Source organism: Arvicola amphibius, chromosome 7 (genome assembly GCF_903992535.2).
Source record: "Arvicola amphibius chromosome 7, mArvAmp1.2, whole genome shotgun sequence".
Taxonomy (NCBI): Eukaryota; Metazoa; Chordata; class Mammalia; order Rodentia; family Cricetidae; genus Arvicola; species Arvicola amphibius.
The window spans coordinates 134,535,589-134,546,958 of NC_052053.1; positions in this window are offsets into that span (position 1 = coordinate 134,535,589).

The window sequence follows — 11,370 nt, forward strand, 5'->3', positions numbered from 1 at the left end:
TTTATTCTGTCATGCAATGCATCCCAACCTCAGCCTCTCCTCCCTACCCGCTCCCAGTACCCTCCACCTCCCCCTCTCTCCCCAATCCACTGCTCCTCCATTTCCCTTCGGAAAAGAGCAATCCTCCCAGAGATACCAACCAAACTCGGTGTAACAAGATACAATAAGACTAGGTACCAAACCCTCATATCAAGGCTGGAGAAGCCTACCTAGTTGGAGGAAAAAGAATCTCAAGAACAGGCAAAAGAGTCAGAGATACCCCTCCTTCCACTGCGGCACACCATGCCCATCTGTGCTGTATGCACCACCATACAGTTCATGAACCGGGCAAGGAGCTGGAGATTGAAACACACAAAGACACACAGACAGAGACACAGGTCATCCTTGATGCCAGAATGCCCCCTTTATTGTGTACCAGAGACGCTTATATAGAGATACTTAACTGATAGCCACGCCCCAGCCAAACCCACCAGAAACCACTCCCCCTGCCATCAGGAACTTCTGAGGGTCTTGTGCTAAGAGCAGCTGCAAGCATTACAAGTTGTTTACAAGAAATTCAGGATCTGGGGGATTCACAGCTCCAAACATTCCACTGTTAGGGACAAAAAAAAAAAAAAAAAAAAAAAAAAACCCTCAAGGTAAACAATTACAACACATATACAGAGGGCTTGATACCGACCCTGCGCAGGCTCCTTGGCTGCCCACTTCCAGTCTCTGTGAGCCCTGCAATAGCTGATTTCTGTTGGGCTTTTTCTCCTACAATCCTTCCTCCCTCTTCTGTTGGGTTGCCTGAGCTCTACCTAATGTTTAGCCATGGGTCTCTGCTCCCATTAGCTGATGGAAGACACCTTTCTGACAACTGACAAGAATTGGGTAGGTACCCATCTATGAGTATCAGAGTTTCATTGGGAAACATTTCATTGTCTTTTTTAAATTTTTATTTGTTTATTTATTTTCTATAAGTGGTGCTTGGTTCTACCCTAGGTCTCTGAGGCCTTTCCAGCTTTCCAGATCCTGGCCATCCAGGCGGTGTCCAGTATGGGCTCCCTCTCACAGCACGGCTTGGACCTCAAGTTAGACCAGTCACTGGTTGGTCACTCTCACAAGCTCTGGAGCCATCATAGTCCTAAACATCACAAAGGCAGTAAACATTATGCATTATAGGTTTTTATGGTTGGGTCAGTGCCCCCCGTTCCACCACCGGGGACCTAACATGGTGACAGAAGATGACCAGTTCAGGTCTTATATCCTCTGCTAGTAGGAGTCCTTGCTAGGGTCACTCTCCTAGGTCCCACGAAGTTTCCGCTGCACCGAGTTCCCACATCACCCCCTAAATGCCTACCTATTCAGTCATCTCTCCCAGTGCCCGCTTCGCCCTCTTCCTCCATCCCTCTCCCTCCCAAATCTGTTCCTTCCTGTTCCCATTCCCACCTGCCCCAAATCCACCCTCCATATCTATTCCAGTTTCCCTTCCCAGGGAGCTCCATACATCCTTCTCTAGACCTCTCCTCTTTCTGTAGTTCTCTGAGTCTGTGGATTATAGTCTGATTCTCCTTTACTCAACAGTCAATATCTGCTTCTGAGTGAGTACGTATCATGTTTACCTTTCTGGGTCCTGGCCTCAACTCAGGATGATTCATTCTAGTTTCTGTCCTTCTGCCTGCAAATTTCATGATGTCATTAGTTTCTAACCACTGAGTAATACTCCATTATGCTTGTATAAATATATCACATTTTCTTTATTTCATTCTTCAATTAGGGCATCCTGGGCTGTTTCCAGGTTTCTGGCTATTATGAATAAAGCACTATAACATAGTTGAACAAGGTCCTTGTGGTATTATGACTGAGCATCTCCTTTGAGTATATGCCCAGAGTGGTAAAGTTGTATCGTGAAGTAGATTGATTCTCAAATTTTCTGAGTAACCATGATATTAATTTCCATAGTGACTGTACAAGTTTATACTCCTATCAGCAATGGATGAGTGTTCCCTGTTCCACAAATTTGCCATTTGTGGATCTTAGTCATTCTGACAGGTGTAAGATAGAATCACAGAGTCATTTTGATTTGCATTTCTCCTGATGAATTAAGGTCCTAAAAATATCTTAAAGAGTTTTCAGTCATTTCAGATTTCTTTGTTGAGAATTACCTATTTAGATCTGTATCCCATTTTTAAAATGTGTAATTCACCAATGTGAATTTCCTTTGCTTTGTTTTTTTTTTTAAAGATTTATTTATTTATTATGTATACAACATTCCTTCCCTGTATGCTTGCATGCCAGAAGAGTGGCACCCGACCCTATTACAGATGGTTGTGAGCTACCAGGTGGTTGCTGGGAATTGAACTCAGGACCTTTGGAAGAGCAGGCAATGCTCTTAACCTCTGAGCCATCTCTCCAGCCCCAACCTATCTGTTTTTATACCAATATCATGCAGTTTTTATTACTACAGCTCTGTAATACATCTTGAAATCAGGGACGGTGATACCATCTGGAAGTTCTTTTATTGTACAGAATTGTTTTAAATACCATGGTTTTTGTTTGTTGTTGTTTGTTTGTTTTCTGTTTTTGATATGAAGTTGAGACTTGTTCTTTCAAAGTCTAAAGAATTGTGTTAGAATTTTGGGTGAATCTGCTGCTTTGTTGATCTATCAGTTGCTGTTGGCAGGATGGCCATTTTCACTATGTTGATCCTCCTGACCTATGAGGATGGGCTATCTTTCCTATCTTCTGAGATCTTCTTCACTTCTTTCTTCCAAGATGTGAAGTTTTTATCATACAAGTCTATCACTTGCTTAGAATTGCCCCCAAGATTTTTGAGGTTATTGTGAAGGGAGTAGGGAACCCATGCCCAACACTCTGGATGACCAGGAACCAGAGGGTAGATAGCCCAAAGGCCTAGGATGAAAAATAACCAATTAAAAGCTTACTAATGATATTCTGCTATACTCATAAGATAGGTGCCTAGACCAGTTGCCATCACAGAGGCCTCTCTCTCTGGTGGCAGGTGATAGGAGCAGAGGCAGACCCACAGCCAACATTAGGTGTAAGAGTGACGCAAACTAAACATCTCCATCGGGTCCCTCCCCTTAGAGCTCAGGAACACAGGGAAGTGGAGAAGGAGAGTACTGTGGAGCCAAGGGGTCAGAGAACGCCAAGAGAACATGGCCCACAGAATCAATTAAGCAGGGTGTTATTCTTTTGGTCCCCGCCCCTTTCCACGCCCACTCCCAGCGACCCCTGGTCTCTTGGAGTCCTCCTGAATCTCTTCCCTCTCTTCTCACTCACTGCCCCCTTTTGCGTGCACACCGCGCCCTCTCTCTCTCCCTCTCCTCTCCCTCTCCTCTCTTGTTCTCTCTCTCTCTCTCTCTCTTTCTCTCTATCCCTCTCTTTCTTGTTCCTCCCTCCCTTGACCCGCACTGTCGAGCACACCCTTCCCTTAATAAATAATTCTCCCACGCACGTGGTCGCGTCCTGGGTCTCCCTTCCTCCGGCTCCGCGATACACCCCACGCCAAAAAGAGAACAACATTGGTGCCGAAACCCGACGGCTGTGTCCCCCGGATTTCGGGACTGGGGCTCCAGGCTTGGCGCCAGCCTGGTTCCCCCGGACCGTGCCGGACCGGCTGAAGAACTGGAGACCTGAGACCTGAGGACCGGAGGCCCTATGGACTAAACCACCTGCTTCACATCTCAACACCTGCCTGTGCGCGGCTCTTCATCCAACACCGGCTTCAACTGTGAGTTCCCTTCTAGCTGGTCAAACGACCCTGGTCTACCCACCGGTCTCCATTGAGCGCTCGGCGGCCCGTGGGCTATTCCTAGGGTCGGGGGGGACTTCTCTGAACCCCTTCTCCGGCCTTCAATCCGGCTTGCGTTCCCAGCTCTGACCGTGATTGAGACGGCAAGAAAGCCTCTCACTCCGCTCGCACCCGGGGCCCGGGGCTCCGGCTCTCTTTTCTTTTCTTTTCTTCCTTCCCTGCTTCTGACTCTCCACGTGATCACTACGGTGTGATCTCCCGTCCAGGACGGAGGCTTGGTCTTGCTGCACCTCTCCTGTCGGAGGAACGGTCCTCGTACACTTGGGGTTCAGCCAGCCAAGCATAACATTCCGCGCGTGGCACCGGGACGCTGGGTCACGCGCCTGAATGTTCGTTCCATCTGCATGCATTTCACCTGCCAGGAACGGTCCTTCAGGTTTGAAGTGCTACGGTTTTTTTTTTTTTGCGGGCGTGTTCATGGTCTAGCTATGGGAGCCAAGCAGTAAACTTAAAGTCCTTACAGCTCAAAAATTGTAACTTTTTCCCCGCAACACGTGGCTGCCGCCACCTTGGCTGAGGGCCAGGTGGATCTGGTGACTCGTCGCCATCTTGGCTGAGGGCCAGGTGGATCAGGTGACTCGTCGCCATCTTGGCTGAGGGCCAGGTCAGGTGACCAAGCTCTCCCAATTTCACCCTGCCTCTTCACCAGGTCTTCACTAAAATTCTCCTGTTAACTCTGCTACATGTGTTTTGTGCAAATGGTATGTCTCTGATAGGGCCCATCAGAGTCATCCACGTTGCTCAATTCCTGTTCACTCTATGTATAATAATTGTTCATTACATCTCATTTCAGATTACAAAATCCTAAATCTCATATTTTAAACTGGTATGTACTTTCAAGTCTCTTACAAAAATGCCTTAAGCTGTTCTCTAACATTGTCAATTCTGACATTAACCTTCCATTGCCAACAGTTTCTTTCTGCCTTTTTACAAGTCTGGATCTTACCTGTTAAGAGCCAGTATACTGCAGCTATATTTAATCCAGCCTCAACTGTTCAGAGATCTGGGAATGTGATATTTAAATATTTAATTATTAAAAACTTTTCATAGCAAAAAGAGACAGGTTGGCTCCTAGCAGCAGCTCTCTGCTCCCTCCAAAGAGACAGACGCGCACGAAACAACGTCCTACAGTTTGCTTCAACTGCCAAGCGCTGACCATTAGGCAAAACTGCCTTTCATCCAAAGACCTCCAGACGTGGACAGAATCACTGGAATTGACAGCCTAGCTGCTCAGGTCAAGGTAGGCCTGTCTTCCTACAGATTTCTTAGCCCACAGAGTCTTCTGGAACCTGGCAGGACTGCGCTAAATAAAAAAGGTCAAGCACAACCTTCAGCGACCATGGAGGACCTAAAAAGAGTAGCTCTGGGTGCCAACCAAGTAAGTTCTCTTTCATTTTTAATCGGTAACTCAAGTAAAATCTTATCCTTCTCAAAGATCTCTGACAGTTTGACAGCTGAGAGGTTTTACCAGGTTGAGGTTTTACCAGGTCACCTCACCAAACAAATTTCAAAACAAATTTATCTCTTAAAACTTCTGTTTTCACAAACCCAAGGAGTTCTTGTGAGTTCCAGGGAGTCAAATTAAGAATCCATCTAAACAGGTCAGATACCCACTCAATTCCCTGGTCCAAAAAAATTTTTTTTCCTTCATTTAACTTTGTTCTTTGTTCTGCCAATACCTTAGAGACACCAGACATTTCCATGCCACAGACACCAGTCAGAAGCAAAGAGACCAGCTATGCCAGGATGTGACCGGCACCCAGCCTTCTCTCGGGTTCCCCCCCCAAAGACGACGCCCACAATCAGCCGGAAGCAGTCTTGAGAATTCGCCGCCCCAATTCCTTCAAACTGTGATGTCTAATTTTTTGCTTTTTATTGTAAGAAATACCCGGGAATGTTATTCTTTTGGTCCCCGCCCCTTTCCACGCCCACTCCCAGCGACCCTGGTCTCTTGGAGTCATCCTGAATCTCTTCCTCTCTTCTCACTGCCCCCTTTTGCGTGTGCACACGCGCCCCTCTCTCTCTCTCCTCTCTCTCTCTCTCCTCCCTCTCTCTTCTCTCCTCTCTCTCTCTCCTCGCTCTCTCCTCCCTCTCTCTTCTCTCCTCTCTCTCTCTCTCCTCCCTCTCTCTTTCTCTCCTCTCCTCTCTCTCTCTCTCCTCTCTTCTCTCTTGCTCTCTCTCTCTCTCTCTCGCTCTCTCTCTCTTGCCTCCCTCTCTCTCTCTCTCTCTCTCATCTCTCCTCTCTCTCTCTCTCTCTCTCTCTCATAAAGCTTTATGTCTATTTTTGTGTCTGTGCCATTAACCCGCCGCTGCAACCGCCTGTTCACCCGCCGCCCTGGTCACACGTGTTCCTCAGGACTCCGCGCAGCTACGCGCAGCTATCCAGATACTAAGTCTTTAAGAAAGAAAAGAAGAACAACACAGGGCTCATCGGAGCTCACTACAACAGCACATGGAGCCTGCATGGGCTACACCAGGGCCTCTGCATATATATTACGGTTATTAACTGGTATTTCTGTGGGATTCCTAACAATAGAAGTTGGGGTGTCTCTGACTCTTTTGCTCTTGGGACCCTTTTCCTTCTACTGGGTTGCCTTGACAGCCTTGCTATGAGGGTTTGTAGCTAGTCTTATTGTAGCTTGCTATGCCATGTTTGCTTGATATCCCTGGAAGGCCTGCTCTTTTCTGAAGGGAAATGGAGAAACAGTGGATCTGGGACAGGGGAGGAAGGGAGGATAAAGATGAGGGGAGGGAGGGGAGAGGAAACTGCAATCAGTTTCAATTAAAAACAAAAAACAAACAATAATAAAAAAAAGGAATCCAAAGGTTTAATTCCCTCCCTTGTATTAGAAAACAATCTCTGCACATAATAATAAAAAATTCAGAAGTAAACCCACTTCAGAATTTGTTACAGTTGTGCACTGTGCTTGCTTTAGACATGACGTAATATTCTAGTCTGGACCACGCTGCTGAAACTACAGAGTAACTCTAACCAGGGACAAATCTGTAAGTCATGAAGCAGCAGTAGAAGCCACTGCAGATTATTAAACTGAAAATGTGAAAATTATGTGCATTCAGGAAGATTACAGAGAACTCGTGTGAGAATATGAACTTCTAAGAGAAGCAGGCAACTTTTAGCTGTGAGAGCTCACCAAACTTCCACGACAAGCCTGCTCACAAAGTGACTCAGAGCAGGGCGTCACCTCCCGCTGCAGTGCGAGGTGTGCAGAGGTCAGAGTCAGAGCCCCTGCCAGCATCTTGGTTTTCTCCTGGAGGCAATTATCCTTCCCTTGTACATAGGAACGGACAACGAGAGCGATGATCAGTAAGGAACACCAAGAGGAAAGACACATGTAGACAGAGACTGTGCTTTCTGTTTCCCAGCCACGCAGACCCGAATAATCACACAGAAATTATATTAATTACAACACTAGTTTTTGGCCAATGACTCAGGCATATTCCTAGCTATCTCTACCTCTTAACTAACACATACCTATTAATCTAGGCATCGCCACGGACACTGTGGCTTACCAGTAATGTTCTGGCATGTTTCTCCTTTGTCAGCTATCATGGCGTCTCCTGACTCTGCCTATTCCTCTCTATATTTCTGTTCAGACTTCTTTCCTGCCTTTACTTTGCTAAGTCAGTGACAAAAACAGCTTTATTCATCAACCAATAAAAGCAGCACATATACAGAAGGACCTCCTGCATCCAAAACAACGCAGTGCTGCCTCTGAGAACCAAATCCTTCAATCTGTATCTCAAGTAACAGGCTTGAAAACTACATGAATGTTTCCAAAAACCAGTGATCTGGTTTCTAATAAACACAACATAATTTAGATAACTTACTTTCTATTTCTGCTTTTAGAAATTCAGGTAATCAATCTGAGTTGTCCAATATAATAGCCAAGAAAGGAATGTGGACTAATAGTTTCTATTTGAACACATTATTTTTCTCCTCTTGACACTTATAAAAGTAAATTAGAGACCTGGACCAGTGTGATGGTTCAACTTTACCTTAGCCATGCAAGCCTGACAACCGAAGTTCAACCCTAGAGTCCATGTAGAAAAAAAAAAAATGCAGGACCCACCTCAGCAAGGTGTAAAAAAGAACCAATTCCTGAAAGCTGTAGAGGAACACTGCTCACTCTCAAAACTAAATAAACAATCTCAACAGAGGATGGACAGGCCAGCAATAGTGGAGCGAACCTTTAATCCCAGAACCCAGGATGCAGAAGCAGGCAGATCTCTGTGAGCTCCAGACAAACCTGGTCGACAGAGCAACTCTTAGGCCAACCACAGCTACAAGACCTTCTTTTAAAAAAAATCTTTTGGCCTGGAGATAGTAATTTAAAACTCAATAGTTAAGATCACTTGTTGCTTTTGCTGGGGACCTGGGAGTGGATCATAGTGTAAACAAAGTAAAAACCTTTTTTAAAAAACCCATTTCTTTTTCCGAGAAAGAGTTCTTCTCTGTCCTGGACACTATCTCCATAGGCCAGTCTGGCCTCAGACTCACAGAGATCTGCATAGCTTCTGCCTCCCAAGTGCTGGGATTAAAGGTGTGTACCACCACTGCCTGGCAAAATCTTTTAAATTTTTTTAAAAGAAAATCCTGTGGGCTGTAATATAGTGATATTTCATTTGTGCTTTAATAAATAAAGCTTGCCTGAAGATCAGAGAGTAAAACAGCCACCCTGGTCAGTCTTACAGAAACACACCTTTAATTCCAATAGCCACACTAGTTGTCATAGAAACCGGTGCGGTAGTGGTGCATGCCTTTAATCCCAGCCCTAGAGAGGAATATAAAACAAAAGACAGCTCTCACACAGTGTCATTTTGAGGATTTCAGGAGGTAGGATCTCCATTTCTGACTGAGGTAGAGGTAAGAGTCAGTGGCTGGCTGTTTTGCTTCTGACCTTCAGGTTGAACCCCAATATCTGTCTCTGGGTTTTTATTAATCGTGCTACACTGGGGTTGGGGGTGGCTCAGAGGTTAAGCATGAAAGGTTTGTCACTTTTCAATCCTCAGAAACCAGATGAAATCCAGACAAGAAAGTACACATCTGTAATCTCAGTGCTCAAACAGCAGGATGGACGGCAGAGATTGCAGGATCCCAGAACCCCCGGCCAGGCAGACCAACATTCACAGCCATCGACAGTAATAAACAACGTAGACCAGAAGGCCTGACCCCTGGAGTTACCCTCTGTCTTCCGTAAGGGTCATGGAAGGTGTGTCCACACTCACACACAGGAACATGCACGCACGCACACACACACACACACACACACACACACACACACACACATACATCATACACATAACAAAAAATCTTTAACAGGGAGACTTCAGGCTGAAATACAGCCCACTGGGAGAACATTTTTTTCTAGCATGCCCAAGGCCCTGAGATTGATGTACAAGACAAGAATAAAATAAAATAAAATAAAATAATAGAAGTAATAGCAAATACAGTTAATTAAATAAAAACAGCAGGCCTTCAAGAATGCCCAAGTAAATAAAACCAGGTAAATTTAACTTTAGCCAAGTAAATACCGGCATTTTTAAGAATTAAATACCTACAGCCACATGACTTTCTAATCAAGCCAACTGTGTAACTGCCGCCAGCTGAATGTTATCTTCACTTTATCTCTGTCCTTGACATTCCTGTGTTAGAGCAAAGGATCTATTTCTGGTTTGGAGTCCTCCAATACAGAAAGCATTGTTTGCACAAATAAACGCTAATAAATTAACCTTTACTGTGCCTTGCTTTATCTTTTAAACACACTGAAAAAAGAGTTTTTTAAGTTAAAATATTTTAAAGATTTTTTTTTTGTAATTTCGCTGGGATGGCTGAATATTACACACGTGTAATCCTAGCATTCATTCCAGTGGTTGAGGCAAGAGGATCACCACTAACTCAAGGTCAGCCTGGGCTAGGTTAGGCAAGACCTTGTCTCAAAAAATATCAGGAGCTAGAGAAACAGCTAGGAGCTAGGTGGTCAAGACATGACTTGAGTTCAGACTCCAGCACTGACTTAGCAGGCTAGGAATGGTCTTATAGGTACCTGAAACCCCAGACCTGTGGAGGATAGAAACAACTGAGTCATAGAGGCTTGCTGACCTCCAACCTTGTCAAAAATCAAGCTCCAGTCTCAGGATGAGACTTTGCCTCACAGGAAGCACGCACATACATACATGCATACATACATACATATATAACACACACATACATAAACATATATAATCCATATGAAGAACGACCTTCGGTTTAAAAAAGAAAAAAAAGTGACACGCATACAACAGCTTAATTAATACACAGCAAATAAAAGCAAAGGAATTTTAAATCATGGGTACTTGAGTTCAGCTTGGATTAAATTAAAGCTAAAACCTCATTAGGCAAAGGATTCCAAAGGGAAACTGAAAGCCCTGAGACACTTGGTTCTGAGCAGGCAGCGGCTTGGAGAGTCACCGCTAGGGAGCTGCGGGAGCAGGACGAGGAAGGCGGGACCCTTATTTAGTTACCTATTTTCCTGAACTCAAGAGTCTCCACCAGTTGGCTGGGAGAGAAGCTCCCTCCTGATGTTCAAATTGTGTATTCTTGGCATATGGATTAGCAGCGAGTTTCATTAACTGTGTTCTGGGTATTGCTGACCCAGGACATCATTTGGTTAATGGAAACTAATATTTGTTTTAGAGAGCTGTATTTGTTTGCTTCTGGTATGAATGGGGTTTGCTCAAGAGGTTGAAGTCCCTCATCTGTCTTGTGATCTGTGACTTCATTGATCCTGTCATCGCTAACTCGGCCAACTGAAGATAAAGGTTTGAGTCATTCAGGACAGAGTGTCCTGAGCTCTTACTCTCTGTAACGTGTTGATTAGCAAGTTCCGCACACACAGAACTGCTCCTAAGCACAGGTTGTTTGGTCTGTGACAACTAGTGTGGCTTGTGTTTCTGTAAGACTGACCAGGGTGGCTGTTGGTCCAGTGTGTATGTGTGTGTATGTGGAGGCACCGGCAGAGGCTAGAAGAGGGCTTGAGTCCCTTGAAGCTGGAGTTTTTCAGCTATCTGTGGGCCAGATATGAGTGCGGGGATCAAATCTAGTCCTCATGGCTGGTCAGCAAGTCCTCTTGACTATTGAGTTACCTCTTTAGGCCCATGCAAACTTTCAAAATACCCAATATTTCAAAAAGAGTTGTGACATTTTCAGTAGCAGCATGGGGTTTTGGAAGTCCCTCTTCAGCTAAATCCTTCAACACCATCAATCACCAATGAAAACAGCACCCAAGGCATAAATTATTAAAATCTCAGTCTAGTTATAAGTTTCAAAAGCTTCAGAAAAATGAGGTCATAAATAAACACAAATTATTTGCAAACTTAAATTAATAATACTGCACGCTTCTTGTGTACTTAAATTAGTCATAATATACGCCTTCTTGTCCTTCATTTTGGTCTTGGTAGATGCTGTCCTGCTGCAGATACTCACAGGAGCCCCTCCTCCCAGTCTGCCCCATTCTCTAGGAACTCAATCTGTTGGTGCAGACCAGGGACCCACT